Source organism: Microtus oregoni, unplaced genomic scaffold (genome assembly GCF_018167655.1).
Source record: "Microtus oregoni isolate MIOR12 unplaced genomic scaffold, Mior012 000073F_002, whole genome shotgun sequence".
In the NCBI taxonomy this organism is placed as follows: domain Eukaryota; kingdom Metazoa; phylum Chordata; class Mammalia; order Rodentia; family Cricetidae; genus Microtus; species Microtus oregoni.
The window spans coordinates 785,833-812,551 of NW_024543982.1; the positions used below are offsets into that span (position 1 = coordinate 785,833).

Genomic DNA, 26,719 nt, shown 5'->3' on the forward strand with positions numbered 1-26,719 from the left:
CCCGAATTGTTCTGTTAGGCATGGGACTATGTTTGCATGCTTAGTAATCCTTAAGTACTTGAAATACTTTACCTTCTGAGAATAAATTTAATTTCAAAGAAGACATATCTGAAATTTCATAAAACTGTTATGAAAATTTCACCTAAGTTGAAATTATCTCTCACATGCTATCCTGAATCTCATCTGTTCTACATTCTTAATGTAGAAGAGAGTAATAATGACAAAGGAAAGCAGCCCGTGATCCTAAAGTGTGTTTTGATATTGCCTGGCAGTGATGTTCCATCTTTATTTCCATGTGCTCCGCTCAAGTGAAACATCTTTTTCTGATGATATTTTTTCCTCCTTCCATGTTGGCTCCATGTTTTCAATATGTATTCTGTAAGAGAAACATAGAACATTGAGGGAGATGCAGACCACACTGTATGATGTACCCTACATTTTGAATATGGAAAATGGAAATCACTTTGTTTATGTTTCTAGTATTTAGAACTTTTTGACAGTCACATAAATTACAGAGAAACCAAGGGGGGTCATAAACCACAAGGCTTTTGGAGGCAGTTCGAGAAAAGGGAAAAACCATAACCATTGGAGAATAATGAGGTCTAGGGTGAACTAGAAAATATACAGTTCTACCAATGGTGGTGGATACTATTCTCAGCATTCCACCAGGTAGTACTATATACAGGCTTTCATTGTTAAGGCTTTACTTCTTAAGAGATGATAGGTATCTATATTTTTATTTGAAATTTTCCTACTATTCAAAGCTGCTAACAAGTTGAATAAAAAAAGAGAAAACAATATAGGATGTTACCCCATGTGTTTTGCCAACTGTTCTCTAAGCATAAGTCTTTGATTACCCCATTTACCAAAAGAAATCATAGTTATATACATACCTCAAACTCTTGATAATGGAAAATTGATGTAAAATAAATATGTAAGTGAAGAGTTTGTCATATTTTGGTACTCAGAATGGTAGTTATGCAATGAGATTTTCACTCCATGAAAATAGCCAATAAAGTTTTCCTTCAAGTGGTTTGTAAATTAAAATAAAGTTACAACTTTCTTACGTTCATGTTAGTCAATCATTTGTACTATGTAGTAGTTCAATATCACCATTTCTACATGAGAATATTTAAGCTTTTGTTACATCACCTAACAAAATTAATACTTTTATTTGAAACCCATTTGTTTTTCTTTAATGGAAAGACAGGCAAAAGTAGAACATATGATGCTTCATTGAAAATTGGCTTGCCTTTAAATAAATGCCCAATTCCATCTAGTAAAGTAGCCTTATTTTACAAATGGTAAAATTAAGAAATGAAAGAAATTCATGTAATTAACACAACAAAACTCTTCATTTGAACTCTTTCTTGGCACTGAAAAAGAAAAAACAGTCAGTCCTCTGAGATTTTATTTAAAGGGAACTGACTGCTCTGAGGCTTTGCTTGTTTGTCTGTCCTGCCCTAGACCTCAACACATGATCCCACTGTGCGCTGGTGCTTTCAACATCTGTCTACTTCTCTCATTACTTGTCACCCAAACTCATATTTGTTTTAAAAGGAAACAATTAACTTCCAATCGCTCTAGAAAAAACAAAACAAAACAAATCAAAAGACAAAACGAAGGACAAAATCCTCAAATTAGCCCACTGGTATATCTACTTCTCCAGCACTTATTTTCTACATCAAACATCCCCAATCAAGATAGTAAATTAACATTTTCACTTCTCATGAGAATTTTACAAAGCAGAAAGAGGAAGTGTAGAATGGACAATTTAAAGTCAGAAATGCACAGCATAATCTCATTTGTTGATTAAATAAGTGAAGATAAAATACAGTCACATATGAACGAGAAGAAATTATTGGATGTTATGGTCAACATATAGGAGAATATACAACTAATTATTGATTATCTAAATTTGTATCAAGCATCACACCAATGGACTACATATAACATGCTGCATGTTAGGAATTAAATATATTTAAATAGACCGTTAGTTAACTAAATAAAACTGTAAACTAATGTTTTAACACCTTTAATATAAACAAGACGATTCATAACAAATATTTGGAAAGTAATTCATTCTTCTTGTGTGAGTTCATCAGTTCATCCTATCAGTTCTGGAAGTAGCTGATACTATAATTGTTATTTTCCAGTGATAATACTGAAGCACAAAGAATGGTATCTAACATATATAATCACGTTTATGACCTACAGAATATGGTATCTCTATTCAGAAGTCAGTTTTTATGATATTACTTTAATTTTGTAAAATTAAGAAGCATAATTTTAACACAGTTCATTCAAATAGGACAGGAAAATGAGAAATACTAATTGAGAGCTCAGATTTTTGAAAAATTCATATTTGTTAAGCATTAATAATATAACAATAAATCTTTTTTTCTATTCTTCATCGGAGTAACAACTGTTTTAGAGTTTATATGTGTCACTACTTTGAATTTTAAAATAATATTGATATTTATGCATATACAATCTTCTGTGGATGGTGGAGAAAATATGAGCTAAAATATGAGTGTTCTAAGGGCCAAGGCAGTGGTATTGTACCATCTTGAGTCTATCTTCAGGTTTTCCTTCTGTAAAACATTATATTATAAAAGCTGAAATAAAATGACATGCTAACTATCATTTAGTATGACTCTGCTTTCTTGCATGTGTTCAACTGTTGAAAAGATTACTCAAATATGTTTGAATCTGACAATGATTTTAAGAGAACACATGTAGAATGCTCAGTAAATTAATTCACTATTTCTGTATACATAGATAAGCTAGTAATTGCATTTTGCATTCTGGGAAGAGTTGATTAGAACAATCTGTATCCTTACCCTGAGAATTAGTACAGAACTATCAAGGCTTCCTAAATTCAGTGTGCTAGGAAAAACAAAACAAAACAAAAAAAAATCCATTTGAAAATTGTCTTATATGGTAAGACGCTGAACTAGCAAAAAAGAAAGAGTTAAAATTGATTTTATTTAAACCCCCAGAATTGGAAATGTAGGACAAAGTGCATATGATTCTCAATGACCTCATTGTCCAAACGTGACAAGAATCCCAGAGAATCCTCTTGAGTGTTTTTACTCACTTTGGCTTCTTTGTCATCTGACTGAAGGACTCAGATTTAAGAACTTTCACACTGTTTTTACTAATCAGTACCCTGTGTTTTCAGTTAAATTTTTTTTCTGAAAAGCACTATTTTGTTTGTTATATCACTTGAACTAATTTAATAACAAGAACTTTTGCCAGATGAATCCAGCCTATTTTTTCTCAGGTCTTCCCTATACTATTCATGGTGACTTATGCATATTATCCAACTTTTAAAATAAGCAATAGATCAATTAAATCATGACATTTCAAAATTGTGAAGTGAGATTCAAAGCCATACGTCAGACAATATTCAATATTTCATTCATTTAAAAGTTTTTTTTTAATTTATTTATTTATTAAGGATTTCTGCCTCGTCTCCACAACATTTAAAAGTTTTTTAACTAGGTTGTAGAGACTATTTAGAAAAATAAACATTCATTTAAAAATATAATGGTTACTCATATTTGTTATAATAAACAGAAAATCCAGATTTCATTGTGTTGTATTTGAAATATTGATGATTTTATTTACAAAATGAACTGCAATCATCATATGGCATTCACATTTGTAAGACTAAAAAAACTTTGACATTTATTCTCTTCTTTACCACAAAACTTCAAAATCAAAGACACGTCTGTCTCTAACAGTGACTTAAAAAATACCCACTTTGCTACATATAGGATTGAGAGAATGATACTTTAATATTAGCATTCAAAACCTTTTTTACTAGTATTAAAAACCCAGTCTGAACCTTTAGGAAGTCATTTACAAGTTGCTTCCTTGGGATTACCTACATTCTTGTCCACTTTGACCTTGTAATTTTGCTCACAGTTGGAAATGTAATGCAGAGTGACTCAGATAATGTTGTTTACACAGACTTTAAGTGGAGTGACATTATAGTCAAGCAAGTGTCACCTCACCTAAAGTGAAAGAAGACTTAATTACCATAATCCTGTGAATACTAAAATTTCTTTGCCATGTGTAGCATAATAATGTAGTGTTCTGTGTGGTACAGTTAACAATGCAAAGGGAAAAGGCGCACTAGGTCTCAGACTATGTGTCTTTAAAAGTGAAGAGAATTGAAATTGTAGAAAGAGAATAGAATTTTGAAGTAGGATTCTTGTCGGAATGTTCAGGTGAAATTTTTCTTTCGTTCAAACCCCGAAGGGTTGCCTAGTGACGTGAAAATGAAAAGACTGCTAAAATATCCATAAATCTAGACACCAGTGAGTAGGGTGACAGACCATGAATTTCCTGGAGGGTGCAGGGTAGCGTTAACTAAATGACTAAGACAGGATAAAGAGGAAAGGCTGATAACCACCTATTATTGTGCAATGGGAAACATATCATTAATTTACAAAGAGAGTGGTGACATTTTCTAAAATTGTATAGCCCTATTCTTAAAAGTTTGTCAGTGTAACTAATTAGTTGCTAAAGTGGAGTTGATTCTAAGACTAAGTATGAAAGCATTTGGAAAGGCAGGACATTGTCCATAAATTGGTATGGTGTGTAATACATCTTGATGAATGGTGCGAAATAGTGTTAAGAAATGGGACTATTATGCCAAAATAGCCGTTCATTGGTTTGTAGTCCTTGAAGGAATTACGTTCCATGGCAACGTGGCCTAAAGTCCAGTAGATAAACATGAAGTGCCTCAAGGACATGTCTTGTTTTCTGTCTTTGTTAACACTGAGTTTTCAACACAAGGAATTCACCATGAATCTTTTCCAGAGCTTTTCAACTATAATGCTGTTACTATAGATTGTTACTTGGGATTAATTGTTTTTAAGTCATTCAATTGTTTGGAAGAAGGAAAGTATAAAATGAACCAGCAGTAAAATGTAAAAGATTTAAAGATCTTTAGAAAGCTGATAGGTTAAAAATGTGTATTTCAATCAATAGAGTCATGCTACTGATCTGCTATTGATAATTCACAAATCAAAATACTAGATAATCTGATATGTACCATGTTTCAGTTTTTTTAAATGCAGAACTATAGATACAACAATAATATTGAATCATGTTAATATCAACCTTGTTTTACAATTGGGGAAGCTTAAGCCTTTGAAAGTATTAATATAAAAATGGCTGTTATTTTAAATACATAAGTAAAATTATTTTTTATTTTCATTTAGATATCTTCATTACATTTGCAATTTGATTTTCGTTATCTAGCTTTCGCTAACCAGTATTTTACTGTAAAACAATTGGCCAATAGATCTGAATTCTCGTGTTGCTTTAAAAACAATTTAACTTACATTACAATGTTCATTTTAAGTTCACACTCAGTTATATATTGATTTATATAACATGCTAAGTATTAAAAAATTACATTTTTGGAATTTTTGATCATGAGACACTTGTCAATAAAACATCTGGTGTGTGCAAAATATTGTTGTAGCAGCTATGGTGGTGCTCAGTTATAAAGCCAATACTCGAGATGCTGAGATAGGAGGATTGCAACTAGTTCTAGTCCAGCATGCTTTACATAGTGAGTATTAGGCCCTCTTGGGAAATATGGTAAGACACTGTCATAAAAGAAAAGCAGTATATGAAGGAATTTAGGAAATTTTATTAAAATATTCCACTTAGATATTCTTTATAACTTTAAATTTTTATTATTACTAAAAGTAAATAGTTTCTTAATTTGTGCTTGTCCAATTTTTATCTCTTCAAAAATTTTTTTTCATGTGATTTTGGGTACTAAATTAAAGAACAATTAATATGGGTAAAATACTTATTAATAAAGTGAGCTTCTCAGAATAATGTGTGTGTGTGTATGTGTGTGTGTTTGTAGGGGTATGCCTTTGTGTCTGTATAAACATGGCTTCATGCATGCTAACCATAAGCTTTACCATGGAGCTATAATTCCAGCTTGTTTCGTTGAAATCCAATTTTGTCATACATTTATAGAAAACTTTCAAGGATTTTACTGAGTCTTCCCATCCTCATTCCCTTATTGCTAATACGTTAGAAATAATTAATCAATTTATGATGCTATTGTTATTTATTTATTTATTTATTTATTTTTATTAAAAATTTCCACCTCCTCCCCTCCTCCCATGTCCCTTCCCCTCCGCCCTCCCCCTCCCTCTCCAGTCCAAAGAGCAGTCAGGGTTCCCTGTCCTGTGGGAAGTCCAAGGTCCTCCCCCCTCCATCCAGGTCTAGGAAGGTGAACATCCAAACAGACTAGGCTGCAACAAAGCCAGTACATGCAGTAGAATCAAATTTCAGTGCTATTGTCCTTGGCTTCTCAGTCAGCCCTCATTGTCAGCCACATTCAGAGAGTCTGGTTTGATCACATGCTCCTTCAATCCCAGGCCAGCTGGCCTTGGTGAGCTCCCAGTAGATCAGCCCCACTGTCTCCCCAGTAGCACAGACAATAAGAGCAACAATGAAATGAATAAATAGGACCTCCTAAAACTGAGAAGCTTCTGTAAAGCAAAAGACACTGTCATTAAGACAAAAAGGCAACCTACTGGTTGGAAGAAGATCTTCACCAATCCTGCAACGGACAAAGTTCTGATCTCCAAAATATATAAAGAACTCAAGAAACTAGACTTTAAAATGCTAATTAACCCAATTAAAAAATGGGGCACTGAACTGAACAGAGAATTCTCAACAGAAAAAGTTCAAATGGCCAAAAGACACTTAAGGTCATGCTCAACCTCCTTAGCGATCAGGGAAATGCAAATCAAAACAACTTTATGATGCTATTGTTACATTTCTACTTTATTCAAACTCCCTCAGTATTTCCCTAGTACCCATATTCTAAGATGTAAGAGACCATATTACATTTAGTTGACATGTTTCCTTATATGTCTTTTGATTGCAATTAATTTTCTCCTATTTTTGATGACCTTGACAGTTCTGTACACTTCTGGTAAGCTACTCTTGTATATCCCACATCATGGACTTTCTGATGCTTTACTTTCTTTTTTCAGACAGGGTTTCTCCTGTGTAACCCTGACTGCCCTGTAACTTGCTTTTCTACACCAGATAGGCCTTGAACTCGCAGAGATTTACCTGTCTCTGCCTCCTGGAGTGCTGAGATTAAAGGTGTTTGCCACCAAACCCAGCCACTTTTCTTTTAATTGATTTGGGATTATATGCTTTACAAAGGGAAATCAAAGAGATAAAATGCGATTTTTAGTATTGTCATAGAACTTCTGAGATTGACTTTGATGCCCTGCCTCAAGAAATGCTCACGACGAAGTTTCTTGTTTAATTCTTTTTTTTTAATTTATTTATTTATTAAGGATTTCTGTCTCGTCCCCACAACCGCTTCCCATTTCCCTCCCCCTCCCCCGATCAAGTCCCCCCCCCCTCATCTGCTCGAAGAGCAATCAGGGTTCCCTGACCTGTGGGAAGCCCAAGGACTGCCCACCTCTATCCAGGTCTCGTAAGGTGAGCATTCAAACTGCCTAGGCTCCCACAAAGCCAGTACGTGCAGTAGGATCAAAAACCCACTGCAATTGTTCTTGAATTCTCAGTATTCCTCATTGTCCGCTATGTTCAGCTAGTCCGGATTTATCCCATGCTTTTTCAGACCTAGGCCAGCTGGCCTTGGTGAGATCCCAATAGAACATCCCCATTGTCTTAGTGTGTGGGTGCACCCCTCGTGGTCCTGAGTTCCTTGCTCGTGCTCTGTCTCCTTCTGCTCCTGATTTGGACCTTGAGATTTCTGTCCGGTGCTCCCGTGTGGGTCTCTGTCTCTGTCTCCTTTCATCGCCTGATGAAGGTTAATATTCTTGTTTAATTCTTAAACTAGAATGTTTAGAATAGTCTGTTTCTTCAAAATATCGTTTGACAAATTTTGATCTTCTCAATCCCGAGTAAATATAGAAGGTGGTCAAGAAAGAAGGTAATTGAAATGTTGTCAATTCCATATCCCTCATTGTATCCAGAAACCACATAGACTTTTAAAGGCACACACGTGGTCTTCATAGGTTTCAAACTGCACTGTGTAGTAATCTGCCACACGTACTGTTTGCAACTTGCTCCCCTAAACTGACTCCAATAAACTACATTGCTAATTATTCACTACTCATCATAGATTCATTGTTTTTCTCCTCCAGAGAAGATTCTGGGGGTCAGATGCATTTGGAAAATAGGAAATTGGTACAAAAAAATACATGTTTCTACTGAAGTTTTTCTGCGAATAAATAATTTGTTTTATGGATTTAAAAGAGACAATTTTATGTACTCTTTCAGTTACTTTCAAATAAATAACAGGAACTGCAGGAAGCGAATATTCAAAGAATATTTTTATAAATACTTTTTATAGTGGTAATAGTCATGAATTTCTAGTTAGTAAACTTGTGTTCAATCCTTTGCTATGCCATGAACTGGTCCTATAACCACAGACAAGACACTCAACACTTACAAGTCTCCACTCCATAGATCTAATATTAACTATAGGGACCTAATATTAACTCTGTGGGGTTTTTGTGAAGAGCCAAACCAGTGACTGCAAAAGTTTTTGAAAATCCTTTGGAAATGTTCAGTGATAATTTTATAGCCACTGTGAATGGGATGACCATGTCTTTATTTTACTAGTCAGTGCATTTGCAAATTTTGTCCATATTTGAGGTGCTAATATTAATTATTAATAAATGCTTATTGGCAAATTGAACATATTATTCTGTTATTTCATATTTCTCCCCAAGTATTGTACTGTAGTTTATGGTAATTTTTAATTTACTTTTAAAATTGTTTATCCACTTGTCAAAAGGTAGGAGGAAACACAGTGCCAAATCGGCTGTATTATATACAAAAAGTACCCTGACTTTTTCATTCTAGCTTTTGTTTTGCTGGGCTTGTGCGCCTACTCAATGGCTGACTGCCTTCTGATTAGTTTTCAATTGCTTTAAGCTGACCAGATTTTCCTTTGAAATAAGTGCACTGGAGCTGGTGCTGGAAGAAGAGGCGCACCTGTGCATGCAGGCTGTCAGAAGGCCCACAGAGTCCTGGTGTGCTGAGGCTGCAGCTGCTAGGCTGAGAAGCAGTCAGATGCACTTTGTCCCTCCTTCTTCTGCAACCACAAGAGACCCACGAAAGGATCTCTACTTTCTTTTGATGTATAATTTGCATTGATTAACAGTGGTTAAAGAGGGGTCCCTTTTGTAGTACTGAAGACTAACTGAATCTTCCAGAGGAGTGGCATGGCAGACCCTGTTAAGCAAAGTATTTTGATGAGAAGAGTAGTGTGACCTCACATCTTCCGTATTGTCTAGATCGCCATTCAGTGATGTATTTAGTAAGTACTGCCAGAAGCAAATGGTATTAGGTTCAAGCTTCTCTTTTTTAGAAAATCAACTGAAGCACGTTTATTATATTTGAATTTCATGTGTTTCCAGCCTTCCTAGCAATGCTAGGTGAATATCTGAAATCTAGGAGGAACCCATCCAGCTTTGGAAATTGCAAAAACAATTAAGACAACTCTGAGCTTTCGAGTTTGTGGGACAATGGGCAAGATCAGTTTCAGGGTTTTATTCTGAACGTGAAAACCATCATGATGCTTAATTTTGTCCATCTGGTAATTCTTGAACACTAAAAATCAGAGAGAATGTCTGAGTTAAACAAAACTTAGTGTGGAATAAAGATGGCCTGGTATTTCAAAGGAGAGTTAATCAGAAATTCTCTAATGGTAGTTTAATCATTAATAGTGTTCTTATTTACACTAAGAAATAGTAAGAAACTCTCTCGCCCTTTCCATGTTCCACTCAAAAGTGAACTATAATAAACTTTAATAATTGTAAAAAATATGTAGTGGGCAGGGAAGGGAGGAAGGCTTAATAGGTTATGTGTATTATGACAGTCTACAGGGTAGGTTTATTATTTTTTCCTTGAAAAAACTACTTTCTTTCAAAATCTAGATTGCCAATTTATAATTATATATGTGATTTTACTGTATTACTTCTACTTTTGTTCAAATATACAGGATTATTATTTAATTGATATGGATAGATGCTGTAACAAGACTCATGTAGTTTTGGGGGAATGTAGCTATTTTTCTATGGAGAATATGATAAATTTCTTTTAAATGAGCAATACATTGAGCTTCAAACAAACTTTACAACTTTAATCTGCAAATTACATTTAAGACTTTGCGTAAGTCTACTGAGTTTCATGAACTTTAGCAAATAAATTCTAGCACTGCAAAATAATTAGTGAAATTACGTTGAAACTGTTGCAAACAAATAAAGTTATTACTCATTCTGTGCCAAACTGCAAATGTGAGAGGATATTTTAAATGATAAATTAAGCATGAACTGCTTTAATCTGTAAGGTGAACATGTTAGCAAACGCCTTGCGTTTGTAATTAGTATTTATGGCCACAGGAGAGAGCCTCTATTAAAAAGAGTGACAGGAAATTGATCAGTTTAGGTTACCATAGCAACCAAAATAGTTCCATTGCTTGTGTTGGCTTTAGTCTATCACATTATATATCTATGCTTAGAAATATTTTTATTAACTGCAAAAATAAACTAGTCAATAATGCAAAAGGGGTTAGTTTACTGAAATGACTGACAAAGTGCAGATGAACACTTGGCTACTTGATAACAAGCTTAAGTGTTGAGTGGTTGTCATGACATTTTTTTTTACAAAGCAAATGATGTCTCCCAAAAAACTCTTAAAACTAGATGAAAATGCAAATCTCTTTATGACAGTATGTGGCTGTCACATTAATAATGAGAGACAATAATTGATGATTTATGAGATGATACCATGGCAACAAAGTCTTTCATCATTGGCACCCCTTGGTTACTTTTTTTATCAGTTGCTTGTGAGTGCCTCTGAAATGTTTCCACCATGACATACAAGAAGATCTGGTCAGATCTGAATCCGTTAGATCTAATTGAAAACAAGGCAGAGGTGTTGACAATCTCAGAATCAACAAAGTGAAAAACTGTCTTATTAAAAATTCTCTGGTAGCTGAAAATGGATAGGCTTGACTCTGCTTCTTAACCTTTGAAGCAAATCTTATTGCTTTTCATAAATCTGGAGTGTAAGCTGTTAGCCTTTTAAAGGTATATTATCTGGTAATAACCTTTCCTAATAGATGGAAGGAAAAGAGACTTACTTTCAATTCAAATTAAACTATTTTTTTAAATTTGACTTTAATATTTTTTTATTAATCTGGGTTAAATGTATAATTGAATACTTTAGAATGACTTTAGCATATTCGGTAGGCCAAGGAATAACATGTTTCTTTTTCTTAGAGGTGATTATGCATCAGTTTTAATCTGTAATAGTCTGTTGCAGATTGCTTATAATATTGTAAAATTATCAACTTTCTTCATTGTTTGATGACAGTTCATAAAAATGAAATCTTTGATATACTTATATCTAGGAAGAGCCCTGGATTATTTAGCCAATGATGGGACTGAAAGAAAATATTAGCTAAGATTTTAAGGCCCTTTCCAGTGAAATATGGGAATAATTAATAGAGTTGTAGAATTAGCAGCAGTTGGGGATAATGAATATAATACACCAAGGTTGTCAAATGTAAAGCCAAGAATATAATGGAAACATATACATCAAAATTAATCCATGTTTATGCATGTTTTTCATCAAATATGTAAAACATTTTCAGACCTTATTTCTTTTGTATGTCAAGGATTTTATAGGAGAAAATTCTGTAATACATATATCCTTCAATTATAGAAGCCAATGACACAAAACAGGATCTTCTCTTATTATTTTTACTTATATAATTGTTGCAAGGTCAGGCAAGACTTCTCAGCTTTAGGAGAGCTGACTATATGAAGTTTGTAATTTTTGTTCCTAATTAAAATTTAAGAAAATGGAGTTTACCCATGAACATAATAAATTACTTCAGTTAATATAAAAATAATAAGTTAATTCAGATTCTGAATTTTTCCCTAAAGAGGAGAGAAACCACATTAAATTGCAAATTTCTTGAGGGGAGAATACATGATTCTGTTATTTATGTCATTTACTAAATATTATAATCTTTAGTATCTACATATAAGCATACATACATACATAGACATACACATAAATTTCTCATTTTGTTGTAGAAGATATTGTTTCTGAAAATCAGTCTTGTATTCATTTTCCTATCCTTTTCTCTTGTAGATTTGTATTAGAAAAATTGCTTAGTTGAAGGTTACAAGCATTATACATTTTTATTGAATAATGCTCAAGTTTTAATTCAATCAATCTGACAACAGTTCTTGGCCCAATGAATATTTTAAATGGTAATGCAGAACATATATAAGATTATAGAAAAGGTGGTTTTATTTATCAGGAGTTTATGATTAATTGTCAGAGGTACCAAATATAAACATGAATCAACACAAAATAAATTTAGTGTTTTAAATTAAGAATCATATTTTATTATAGACAATATAAGTCTCAGAGTTAATTCAGTTTATTGTAAGGAGATAATTATTAAAATGTGATTTGTAGTGGATAATGAGTCAGAAGATAGAACTTTGGAATCATGAACACAAGTGAATTTGTAAAATTATAATTGATAGAAAAAAATTTGCTCTCTATTTTAATGTGAACCAAGAGAGAGTTGTAAATAATTATGGCATATGATTAAGGAAAAATCCAGTTTACACTGAAATAGTAATTATGGCATATGATTAAGGAAAAATCCAGTTTCCACTGAAGTAATAGCCATGCAGAACATCAGAAACAGCATTTAGAACTGCATTGTAAACTGGTTTGCTTTTCTACTTATGTTCTTAGCTAACTGCATTAGTCTCCCTTCTTGCTGCTTTACATGGTTATCTTTCTTGTTCTTAGAATGAAGTACAAATGTTTTAACAAAGATTTCAGGTACTATGCCCGTGGTTCTCATATGGAGATGATTTTCATTTCCAGTGTATGTTTGGAAATGTTTAGAAACATTTCTCTTTGTCATACTTGGTTGTGGAGGTGCTACTCATATCTAATGAATGGCAGTCCGGAGTCCTGCAGAACATCCTGTATTCTATGAACACTGCACTCCAAACCCCAAACAAAGAATTTTCAACTTAACATGTCAGTAATGCTAATATTGGGAAAGGTGACGTGCTATCCTGTGCCACCCAAATCATCCACGTTGTCAAAGGCACCCCAATGACACCTTCTATTTTACTGTTTATTTTTGTCATTGTCATATCTGTAAAATTCCATTTTTCTTTTATGGTCAGGATTTCATAAATGTATTCTATGTATGGGATATACGTCTCTTCACCTGATCCTCAGAAATGTACTCTTCATCCACAAACTAATGATAACATTTCTACCCTTAAACTTTCCTAAAATGTTGTTTGAGAACCAATAACTCTTACCTAAGGAAATACATAGCTTGGTTTCGGGCAGTATCATATGCTATGGTAGAAAAGATGAAAAGTGTTTAGGAATTTTGCTTAATGGTTATGGTATTGGAGGAAGAAGTAATTCGAGAGGGCCCCAAAGTAGAATTTTCATAGCGTAAGGTTGGCCACTGATTTGATATAGATAATGAAAGAAGAGTTAAAGATTATTTCTGCATACTTGGTAGATTGAAGTAGCAGAAAAAAATGAAATTTGGGAAATAATCTTTATTTTGATTATTTCAATGAGAAACTTTGTTTCATTGACTTACTAATGCTTATATCAGCTAGAAATAGAGTTCGGTCTGGATGAACTTGCTAGCTCTGTGACTGTGGACAAATCTTTTATGCCTAGTCTTAGTGAAACACGGAGAAATTATAATTATTTGCCTGCTGAGGTGTTTAAGAATTAAATTATTTAATGAATGTCAAACACATATCCAGGTGTTGGGCATATCATTAACTTAAGGCTTACTGCTATTATAATAACAGTTATTATTCCTATTGTGGAACAATGGAGTAACTTTCCTTTTTAGGTCCCCAACTTTTGAAATTATACCTTTCAGTATATGCATCATGTCTTCCATGAAACCTTTTTTGATGAGTCATAGTAATGATGATCACGTACTTTTCCTGAACTCCTACAATGTTTAATATTTATATAGTCCCGATTATTTACAATGCTATTAATACAAATGAATTTGCCTTATAATTTCCATTGTATTGCAGCTTCCTTGAAGGTAGAACAGTGATTGGCTATGTTTATCTGTTAAAGTATAGCCTAAGTAATATAAGCTTATAACAAATGATAATCATTGTGATTGTTACTATTGGAGAATAGTGGACAGAGTTGTGATTGTTGACTCAGAGATTTAATGTGCTGTTTCATTTATATTCAGTATCAATGTTCCTTATATTTATGACAATTAGAAATTATACTTTTTGAAATAAAACAGAACGATATTTAAAATTAAGTGTTAAGTAATTTTAATAATTTAAGATATATTTAATTGTAAATAGAAAAGTTTTATTTTTATAAGAAGTCCTTCCTCATGAAAGAAGTATTTTTTTTAAAAAAATAGATATTTTCCAGCTGTTAACTGATAGTGAAAGATCGTTTTTATGAACTATGAAAAATATTTGAATAAACATGTTAACAGATCTCCTAAAATGTAAAAGAAATATAAAAACATTAAGTAAGCAACATTCATGAATTTAAACAAGTGCATATCCTATCTGATTTTATTTAAGGTTTAACTATTTCATCTTGTAGGTGAGGATCCACCAATCATCAGAATAAATAGAGAAGCAGTTTTACATATGAATTTTTAAAATATAAAAATAGATTACTCCATTTTCTTTTTTAATGTGAAGTATTTTGAAGATCTGGAAGGAAAATGGAGAAACAAATTCAATCTAAAAATTAATAAAGCAAAATTTAGAGTTTGTGTTAGGATGAAACATTTTATTTAAATATAATCACTAGCCACCTGCAATATTGTTGATTAAATATAGAAACTTAAAGTAGCAAATTTTAGCCTGCCAGATTGTAAGTCAGGTAATAATGTAACAATGAAACAAGCAATTTGTGCCTACATTGAGATACAGCATGATGAAAATGAATTAACATTATAGACTTGAATTCTTGTTTTTAGATAATCTTAGTGGAACCTTAGTACTTTTGTTTATAGGAGGGGATATTGGTTACTTTGTTTATAAAGCATATAAGGAAGCTAGATGTATAAATACTATGCTGATTCTTTGGTTCAAGTACTATGGGAAGAAGTGACATGTTTTCCTTCCTATTTTAAAGCCAGGGGGGAAAGGCAGATATAAATTTAGTAAATAACATTGATCATTCTCATAGAGTTATTATTATCTTATAAATGTTTACTTTGGCACAAGTAATAACAATGGTATCATCTAGGAATATGGCAGATGGTTCAAGATGAGAGAATTTGTGTATGTAAACTAACTTGATTTTAAATGAAAATTTTAATCAATGTAATAATGTAATGTAGAAATAAAATGGTAAAACTTGAGAATGAGGGCTTGAATAGAAATGGAGGGGATAAAAGATCTGAGAGTTGTTCTTTTTAGGGTTCTTCTTTTCTAGATAAGATTGTTTAGTCCCTGAACCACCACTAGTCTCCTCTAATATATTTTGCTCCTCTAATTGTGGTATAAACTTTTAGATCAAGAGTGTCATTAATTCATTTTTCCCTATATCCAATATTGTTCATATCATTAGTTGTTCAAGTCATAAATGTAAAACAAATATGTGATATAATGAATAAATGCTATAAAGTCAAACAAGTTTCAAAGTACTTCAGGAATTGATATTAAATAGATACATATTCAATATTAATTTAAGGTCCCTCAAAAGTTTAACTTTATGTATCCTTCTAGAATACTCTAGAGATATTGATTAATTTCTGGTACTAAAAAGGTGACTAGAAAATTTAGACAGCTGTCTATTGAATAGAGATATTTTGTCAAGTTAATTGTACAAATATTAATAATACCTACCTTATTTGTATAGCTGTTACACAGTCCATCAACTTTTCCAGGTTACATATATTTAGTGTATAAGACAACTGCTGAAGATTATTTATTAATGATTAAACATTTGGAATACTGCATGGGTATTGTGGCAGTACACAATGATATACATAAGGAACATAGAAAATGTAGGAGCAGAGTAAAACTGGTATTTTTCAAAGTTCTGTTTTCATACTGACAGATTCCACCATCTGTCCAAACAATAAGAGCATCAAACAACAACAGCACCTAATCAAAAGCAACTGATACTACCTCTAAAGCAAACAGGTGAACAGTATGTAGGATAAAGCATTGCTCCAGAGGCATTCTTAAAACATGGTCATTATTTAACCCCTGACTGAAAAACAATGCTGACAGAATGTGTTGAACAGCTATGATGTATGAACAGTGTCAATTCAGTGGCCTGATAACCTATAGCTTGACATTCTTATCTATAATTTTTGACAGAGACGTCTCTTTGTTACTGTTAGTTTATTCACTTGCTCCTTTGATAGTAAAAGATAACCTTTCTACTATGTAATGCAGCAATATGTCACTAAGTGAAAGATTTGGGGATATATTGATGAAGTACTGATTTTACTAAGGAATAATCCTTCACACATGGGTTCATATTCAGTAGCTGTTTCTCAGGATGGGATGATGTAATTTGCATATCAACAGCAGACAATAAACTGTTTTGTCACATCATTAAAGTGCTTATGCCAAATAATCATGACAGCTTCTTTTTTAAAATTAATGCTTTGCTCAATAATGTTGCACAGGTTTTCCAAATTAAACATTGTTGCATAATAAATTAATATTTCAATCTTGTGCATTGTAATTGGAAAATAGCATCTGTTACTGTTTGGAACCCACCACTTGCTTTTCTAATAGTTTCCCTTTCCTTCTGAATGCAGCAGGAATTTCACAGGCCTCCACAAAAACACGGAAAGTAAATCAGTCCTTTTTCAGTGAGTCTGGGAATTTGACAAAAACTAATATTTTAGTGACAACTTTTCAAACAATTGGCTATAACCTGGTAAACTGCCTTCCATCACCATGATCTTGGTGGCCCATGATAGATTAATTCCCAGTGTCAATTTGAAGTTCTTATCTCAGATCGTGAACTAAATGTTTTGGCACTAGTAAGCCAATCCTGATTATACTTGTACCATTCCCTTTTCTTTCCCAAGGGAAAATCTCTGTTTTCCATTTCCCCTAAAGAACACCCCCACTCTCCTAACTTCCACAATATCCTTGTTCTTTTCGGTTTTGGGGATCTTTAGTTAATGGTTCGACCTATCTTTCTGCCACACTTTCTGCATCTGTCCATCCATATTAATCATAGAGTTTGTTGTCAAAGTTGTGAGAATGGTTTCATGAGCTATCTGGCGTTTGAAAACTGTTTCAAGTGTTAGTCAACGGGATCATTTTCTTGTTTAGATTGATTGCCAATATGCCCTGAGCACCTGTGTCTTATAACCTAGAATAACAGTCATGGAAAATAAAAAAACCTGGGACTTAAAAACAGATTAGATCTCATGAATTCCCAGAGCTGGGACATTATTGTTCTTTTAATCAGTGCAGGACTCCCTTTTGGAGCAATGATTAGATATAGTTGGTAAAGGTTGTCTACTTTCCTTATGGTACCCTTTGCTGTGTGTGCATCAGTCATGGGAAAACAGATCTCTAACAGAAGCTAAGCTCTGTAATTTACTTTCTTTTGCTTCATTTAATTTTCCTTGATATTCTTCCTATAAGGAAAAGATAAATAACCTTTCCATTTATATTCTATATCATCTCAATTTTAAGCAGTGCAGGGTCATCATCATGACTTCAATTTTTAATATCTATTATCATCTTCAATAGAGGTCTAGATTTGTGGAAGTTTTTCTGACAGTCTTTCCTTGTTCTCTCTTTTTCCCCTGTTCTAGTATTGATATTTAATTTTGGATCTTTGTAGAATATTTTAAACATATTTCCTTAAATATTCAAATAACAATTGCAACATGTAACCTGAGTACTTGTCACAGAACTCCCTATGAAAAAAAATGTGCTTTGTGGATATTTAATATTTTCTGGCCAGTGGGATATTACAGTATCTTCTCTAATCAAAGAGATGTGTTAGGAATGCTACATTTAGTAATGCATACATACATACATACATACGTGTGTGTGCGTGTGTGTGTGTTTAATAGCAATTAGTGAAGAGAGACCGTGAATTAGAAAGAGAGTAAAGAGTAAAGAGGGGTGTATGGAAGGATTTGGAGATAATTAAGGGAAGGAAGAAAAGTTATAATTAGAATCTCAAAAATAAAATTAAAAAATAACAAAGAATGATAAGAGAGGTAACTGTGTAAGTTTGTGCAAAGGACCTTTTGCATACTAAGTGTGTGTAAAGGACATTTTTGTAGGAATTTAACTAAATTTCATCTGTCTTAGTCACCCAATATGGTTTTTTAAAATAAAACCATGCAAAGGTTCTGATTTTCTGTCTATCTATTGTGTCAGTGTGTCTATCTATCTATCTATCTATCTATCTATCTATCTATCTATCTATCTATCTATCTAATCTAATCTATCTATGTACATGTATGCATACATCTATTATAAATGAATATTTTATTTAAGTTAAGCCTGGATGCCTTCAAATCATATTTATTGACTAAATTTAGAGAGATATGTTTTCATCTGTTAAATAAGAGTGAGCATTATGAAGACTATTTTCTCACTGTCAGCCATTATGTCTCAAAATGGAAATTCCTGGAAGGGTAACTGTAGAGGGAAATTATGAAGGATATTATGTAGGATGACGTAGATTGTTTTTATAGGCAATTTCCTGTTTCTTGAATCGTGGACAGCTTATCATAAACAGCACAAATGGTTACTAGCTTCAGTAGGTAGAATGTCTAGGAGAATGGCCCCAGTTTTTGGCATAAGAGGAATTATTTATTTCTTTGAGCTATTTTTACCTGGGGTCACTGTCTGATACTCTATGAGCGCAGTATTCTCAGCTGCAAAATCAAAATCAAACTATCTTGGAAGGCCATTTTAGAAATTAGAGATTTGAGATATTTCAGTGCTAAGTGAATGGGAGACTCACTTGCAGGGAATATCCCCAGTAAGGGATTTTTCCCTTTGGTTTAAGGTTCCTATGGAGAAGAAAACCTGCTAAGGAATAAAGGAAACTGGCTAGTCAATCACATGTACCTCAATGATGGGAAGGCATGCCAGCAAAGGCACAGTGCCAGTACCATATGCCAATTAAATAAGCAAGTGAATTTTCTCTGTGTCTATATTTTATTATACTCTAGGTCCCTGAATAAGATAGTTTTCATTTGACCAGAAATAAACATTACTGATGACTTTATTGTCTTGTGATGCATAAATGAGTAGGCAGACTGTTAATAAATTTTTGTGACAGACACAGACGTGCACACTTTCTTTTCTTTACACAGTTATAAATTAGCATCTTTACAGAGGCCTCCCTTTAAATATTCCATGGAATTTATGCTTTGTCTGATAAAATCACAAGTATTGTACATGTATTTTTGCCTGAGCATTTTTCTTTTTGTAACAACACATTTACATGAGCAAAAAACAGAACCTGTCACATTTCTCAGCAGCTTATTTTTATGCTATAATTGTGTTACAGAAAATTTACCCTCTGTGTAACCCTTAATCATATTCACAAGCACCTAAAGTATATTGCTTAATGTCAGAAGTTAATAATAATAATAACATGCCTCATTTACATTTATGTAAGATTGAAAGAACACAAGAAATCGTAAACGTTTAAAGTTATTTGCTTCATTAAGACAAGAATTAATAAAGGTTTTGTGCCTATAAGTTCTCTCACATTTTAATAGTTTTGATCATATTCTACTTATTCTTTAGTCACAGAACATGTTGAGAAATTTCAAAGATTAGTGTATTGAATGCTGCTTTTAACTGGTTTTAAATGATTTTATATAATAAATGAAACCCAAAGAAAATGTAAATAATTACATATTATGTAGGAGCTTTAGAAACTGATAGTATAAGGCTAATTTTAATGTACTTATACAATCATATAACATCTTTCTGTTCTAGGCTATTCTTTTATTTCTACTTATTATGCACAAAAGCACACAGTACTTTATAATATGTACTTGTAGTTAAATTTTTAGAATAATGGTAAAATATGAAGGCAAACTTTGTGACACTTCTTATGAAGCTTTCAGATAAAGAAAATATTTCATGGCTATAAGGAAATGCTTTCATTTATGTACCCAACAAGCATTTTTAAGTGCTTACAATAATAGCTCACAGTTGTACACTACTTCATAATTTAGTGCCAGCTTTAACTCATGTTATCTCATTGTATTTTTAATGCAGCCTTAGGAACTAGAGTCCCTTAAGAATGATAGAACAAGACTATCATGGTTATTTGTGTTTGTACTGTAATCTTAACATTTGAGTGGCTTCTTGAAAGTGATGTTTTTGACTATGGTTAGGATTTTACAGATGAGGGAAATGATTTAAATAAAATGATATAAATAAAAAAAGTAAAGTTATAATAAAGCACAAAATGCCTGAACATTTTGTAATGTTGGATTATACTAGAAATAAAGGAAAAGAAATGAAATGCTAGAAAGAAAGGAAGAGAAATGAAATTTATTTTTGTTTGTTTGTTTACTTTTGAGGGTGGAGTATTTAGAAGGATTTTCTTTACTTTGAATTCTTAAATTCCAATTCCCAGTGCTGGGTGTTATCATTCTAAAGCAAGTTTCCGATGGTGAAGTTTTATTTGATTCACATACTTAGTTTATAAATTAACTAAAATTATATTATAACACTATTTGTATCAACTTCCTTTGATAAATCTACTAGTATTATGAAATAATTCTGCTTTGGAAAATTTTCGGGATACTCTTTGAAAGGAGAGGAGTTTTAAACATCTGCAGTAAGTACTCATTCCTTGTTTGCTATAGTTGGTCATGCTAGAAAAAACCAACTTGGTTTGTTAAATAGTATACATTTCAAAATAATTATATTTTTATTATTGATATAGAATCCGTAAAGTAACTTTGCTGTTTTATGGAGAACACAAATGAAGCAGTATCCCCTTGGAGATTAAAGACAATAAGGTATCATATAGCTGCAAGAATTATACTTATGCCAATAATATGCTTGTATGAATGTCAATAGAAATTGAAGGAAAATATTACAATGTAAATATAGCTTACTGTTTGGAGCCACTAAATGATATTTCATTCTTCTAATAAAGTGATGCTTTAGAAATTCCTACAGACCCAAAAAGAATTGTATATAGAATATACTAGGAAATAAGGAAAATACATCTCCAAAAACAAAGGCTTCAGATTCAAGTTCGTGCTTACTTTTTTTGTTGTTGTTGTCTTGAATCAGCTGAAATAATTTTTCAAAAACTATTTCATCCTTTGTTTATTCCCTGTTCAGTTTAAATTATTTACAGCGGTGATATAAACTACCAATCATTTTGGCTATGAAATTTAATGATGCGAATAGCTTTTTATTTTTCATCCCTTATCTGCACTTTATACATTGCAGTTGTTGGAATTATTACTAATTTTATGTGCTGCTGGAGGTGGAGGTGACTTTACATATGAACAAGGCTAGCACTAATGCCTTTCAGAGTTTTTTTTAATTTATTTAATGATTAAAGATTTCTGTCTCTTCCCCACCACCGCCTCCCATTTCCCTCCCCCTCCCCCAATTAAGTCCCCCCCCCCCCCCTCAGACCGAAAAGCAATCAGGGTTCCCTGTCCTGTGGGAAGTCCAAGGAACCCCCACCTCCATCCAGGTCTAGTAAGTTGAGCATCCAAACTGCCTAGGCTCCCACAAAGCCAGTGCGTGCAGTAGGATCAAAAATCCATTGCCATTGTTCTTGAGTTCTCAGTAGACCTCATTGTCCGCTATGTTCAGAGAGTCCGGTTTTATCCCAGGCTTTTCCAGACCCAGGCCAGAGGCATCCGCCTGAATATTAACCTTCAGCAAGCGATGAAAGGAGACAGAGACAGAGACCCACATTGGAGCACAGGACTGAAATCTCAAGGTCCAAATCAGGAGCAGAAGGAGAGAGAGCATGAGCAAGGAACTCAGGACCATGAGGGGTGCACCCACACACTGAGACAATGGGGATGTTCTACTGGGAACTCACCAAGACCAGCCTTTCAGAGTTTTTATGGACTCCATTTGTTCTGACTTTTTTGCTTCACCTCAGATGTACTGATTCTCCTACTTAGTAGTACGCCAGCTTTGAGTGTTGATTTGCCTATGTTGTTTAGTGTTATTCTGTTGAAGGAGCCTACTTGTTGGTTCCTGGCTACTCAGCCCCCAAATAATCACACAGAAACTATATTATTTAAAACACTGCTTGGCCCATTAGCTCTAAATTCTTATTGGCTAACACTTATATCTTAATATATCCCATTTCTAGTAATCTGTGTATTGCCATGAGGATGTGGCTTACCAGGTAAAGTTCTGGTGTCTGTGTCCATTGGGGTTTTACATGGCTTCTCTCTGACTCCACCTCCTTTCTCTCCCTATTCAGTTTAGTTTTCCCAGCTTATTTACCTTATCCTTCCAAACCACTTTCTTTATTAACCATTGGTATTCACAGCATACAGAGGGGAATTCCACATCATCATTCCAAGATTTTTTTTTATCATAAAAAAGCTTGCAAACATGTGCCTGTGTGTTTGCATGCATGTGTGAACTCAAGCGTGAGTGTGTGTGTGTGTGTGTGTATGTGTGTGTGTGTGTGTGTGTGTGTGTGTGTGTGTGCTTTAAATTCATGATCTTATGCAGAGAAGCCGGAGGATAGCCAATGTCCTAATTTGTGACTGTCCACATATTCCTTCAAGACAGTTTTCTTATTGAGTCTGGAACTAGACTGTGAGACAGAAAACCCTGTGATCCTCTTATCTTGAGCCCCTATAGCTCTGAGATTATACGCATATGCTTGGCCATACCCAAACTTTTCCATAGATGCTAGAAATTTGAAGTAAAACATTCACACTTCTACAACGAGCACTCTTACTTACTGATCCATTTCGCTAGCTCATATCAGCAGGTTTTTTTATTGTTGTTTTTATTTTGTTTTTCAAAACCATTTTAAGTTGAGTGGAATTATGTCACTTTCTTCACTCTCTTTCCTGGCTCCAGCCCCTCAGCTTCCCTCCCCCAAACTCTTCATATCCCCCCTATTCTCAAGTTGATTACTTCTTTTTCTTTGTTTTTCTGTGACACAAATATATGAATATTTGTCTATGCTATAAATACAACCCACAGAATCTTTTTTTATTGTTTGTGTGTATATGGTACCCAAGGCTGAAAATTCTGCATTGGATAACCAGTAAAATAGCTCATCCCTGAGAAAAGATGCTTGGATCTAAACTCAGAATCTCATAGTACAAGAGCACTATGTACTCTTATTTGCTGAGCCATTTCCCCAGCCGCTACAGAGAAGTTTTGAAAATGATCTAATAATCAAAGTAAGTTTGAAAAGAACATTTGTTAGAAAAATTTATGTTGTGAATACTATGTACCATGCCTGAATAGTGTTCGTAAATATAAATGGATACATGCACCAGCCACATTTCTAGATAATTTCTTGCAGAATAAGAAAAAATTGTACTTTTGTCAGTCTGCCTTCAATGTTTGTTTCAGAAAAGGAATAATGTTTCCAACATAATGTTTGAATTCTTCACCTGACCCAAGTGAAAGAAAACAAGGGTGCTCCCTAAGACATAATGCATTTTCAGATTTTCCATTTTCCCCCGTACATCATAGATTGTATAAAAGAAAAAAATTTCAAAAGAAAAATTTTCAATGGGTGGGTGCACGCCTCGTGGTCCCGACTTCTTTGCTCATGTTCTCCCTCCTTCTGCTCCTCATTGGGACCTTGGGAGTTCAGTCCAGTGCTCATGTGTGGGTCTCTGTCTCTATCTCTATCCATCACCAGATGAAGGTTCTATGATGATATGCAAGATATTCATCAGTATTGCTCTAGGATAGGGTCATTTCAGGTTCCCAATCCTCAGCTGCCCAAGGAACTAACTGGGAACCTCATCTTGGGCACTTGGGAGCCCCTCTAGGGTCAAATCTCTTGCCCACCCTAAAGTGGCTCCCTCAACTAAGAATTGTGGTTCCGTGCTCCCCTATCCACCTTTTCTTTATCCCAATTCTCCTGATTCCCCAAGTCCCCCCTCCTTCCCTTCTACCTTTTCTCTCCCCATCTCCCCTTACCCCATCCCACCCCACCCCCAAGATCCTAATTTTCTCCCCGGCAATTTGGTCTACTTCCCTTAGCCAAGAGGATAACATATGTTTTTCCTTGGGTTCACCTTCTTACTTAGCTTCTTTAGGTTCACCTATTGTAGACTCCGTGGCCCTTATTTATGGCTAGAAACCAATTATGAGTGAGTACATCCCATGTTCATCTTTTTGGGTCTGGGACACCTCACTCAGGATAGTGTTTTCTATTTCCATCCATTTGCATGCAAAATTCGAGAAGTCATTGTTTTTTACCGCAGCGTAGTACTCTAGCGTGTATATATTCCATACTTTCTTCATCCATTCTTCCATTGAAGGGCATCTAGGTTGTTTCCAGGTTCTGGCTATTACAAATAATACTGCTATGAACATAGTTGAACAAATGCTTTTGTCATATGATAGAGCATCTCTTGGGTATATTCCCAGGAGTGGTATTGCTGGGTCCAGGGGTAAGTTGATCCCGAATTTCCTGAGAAACCGAAACACTGACTTCCACACCACCCACTGAGACAGTGGAGCTGATCTATTGGGAGCTCACCAAGGCCAGCTGGACTGTGACTGAAAAAGCATGGGATAAGACTGGACTCTCTGAACATGGCGAACAATGAGGGCTGATGAGACGCCAAGGACAATGGCACGGGGTTTTGATCCTACTTAATGTGCTGGCTTTGTGGAAGCCTAGCCAGTTTGGATGTTCACCTTCCTAGATATGGACGGAGCGGGGAGGACCTAGGACTTACCACAGGGCAGGGAACCCGGACTGCTCTGTGGACTGGAGAGGGAGGGGGAGAGGAGTGGGGGGAGGGGGAGAAGGGTGGGAGGAGGGGGAGAAGGGTGGGAGGAGGGGGAGGGAAATGGGAGGCTGGGAGGAGGTGGAAACTTGTTTTTTGTTTATGTTTTTTTTCTTCTTTTCTTAATAAAAAAAATTTTCAAAAATTTCAAAACTTATAGAGTGGGCCTTCAGTTAGTTAGAGACAGAATGATTGGTGGGAACATGATACTCATCCCACTACTGCACCAGTGGACAAGTCTTACCAGGTAGCTTGTTGTCGCATGCAAACACAGGCACGTATATGTGCAAATGTGCTGGAGTTTGTGTGTGCACACACTTGTGAGTGTTCTAAATTCATGTTTATATACATGGAGGGAAGTCAGAACATGGCCAGTATCCTGCTCTATAACTTTTTATATATTTCCTCAACACAATTTCCTACCTGAACCTGGATCTAGACAGTCAGCCTGCAAACCCTGTGATCTTCTTATCATTCGCAAGTTAAAGAAAAGCAAATGGGGAAATGAAGAAATTTTCTCCATTTGAAAGTAGTGTTCACATAGATGTAATGACTATACAAAGAATAAAAAATTTATGTTTTGCATAATAAATGGTTACTAATTTAAAATAAATGGATTTAAACTTTTTAGGAGGTTTATTGAATGGAGAACATGAAAGATAAACTATGGATTGTTATTACAATGATTAGTGTAAGCAATGTATTGACAGAAATTTAATTATTTATGAGTTTGTGTGCCATATACAGAGTGCTTTAGCTAGTCCATTATAATACATGAGCAAAGCTTAATAATAATAATAATTTAATACAAAAATGGTATAAAAAGCAAAATATAAGCAGTTTTATATTTAATTATTTAATTATTTTACAGTTCCAGACTACAGTTTTCTCCCCTCTCCTATTCCCAGTTTATACTCCCACCTCCCTTCTGTCCCCCATCCACTCTTCTTCCATTTTGTATTCATAAAAGGTCAGGTCTTCCAAGGATATTAACAAAACATGGTATATCGAGTTGCAGTAAGACTTACACCCTTCTTGTGCCCTTGTATTAAGGCTCGGCAAGGCAATCAAATATGAGGAATAGGGCCCCAAACGACAGCAAAAGACACAAAGATAGACTTCTACTGTTAGAAGTTTCACACGTAGACCAAGCTACACAACTGTAACATATATCAAGAGGGCCTAGGTCAGTCCTACCCAGGGTCCCTGGTTTTCAGTTCAGTCTCTGTGAGCTCCTGTGAGCCTGGGATAGTTGATTCTGTGGATGTTGTATAGGGTGTTGATTCTCTGGCTTCTTTCTCAGCCCTTTTGGCATTTGTGTATAGGAGGGCTACTAATTTTTTTAGTTAATCTTGTATCCAGCCCCTTTGCTAAAGATGTTTATTAGCTGTAAGAGTTCCCTGGTACAGTTTTCATGGTCACTTATGTACACTATCATATTATCTGCCTAACTATGGGCCACTCAGTTTTTTTATTAGAACAATAAGGTACCTTAAGCAGACAAGGTAAAACAGCAATACATCTTTACATAATTAAACAAAAGCAACATAAAAAATGTAATACATCTTTGACTAGTTAAACAAATGCATCATAAAAATGTCACATGTCTTTACATAGTTAAAGTAATATTCTACAATGAGTTCCTTTTCA

The 26,719-nt window shown here is 34.2% G+C and overlaps 1 protein-coding gene across 1 annotated transcript in view; it reads left to right on the forward strand.

The window, feature by feature from the left end:
• Window positions 1-26,719, forward strand: part of LOC121441091 (dachshund homolog 2) — a 504,032-nt gene that overhangs the window by 145,539 nt on the left and 331,774 nt on the right. The gene's annotated exons all lie outside the window — the stretch shown is intronic.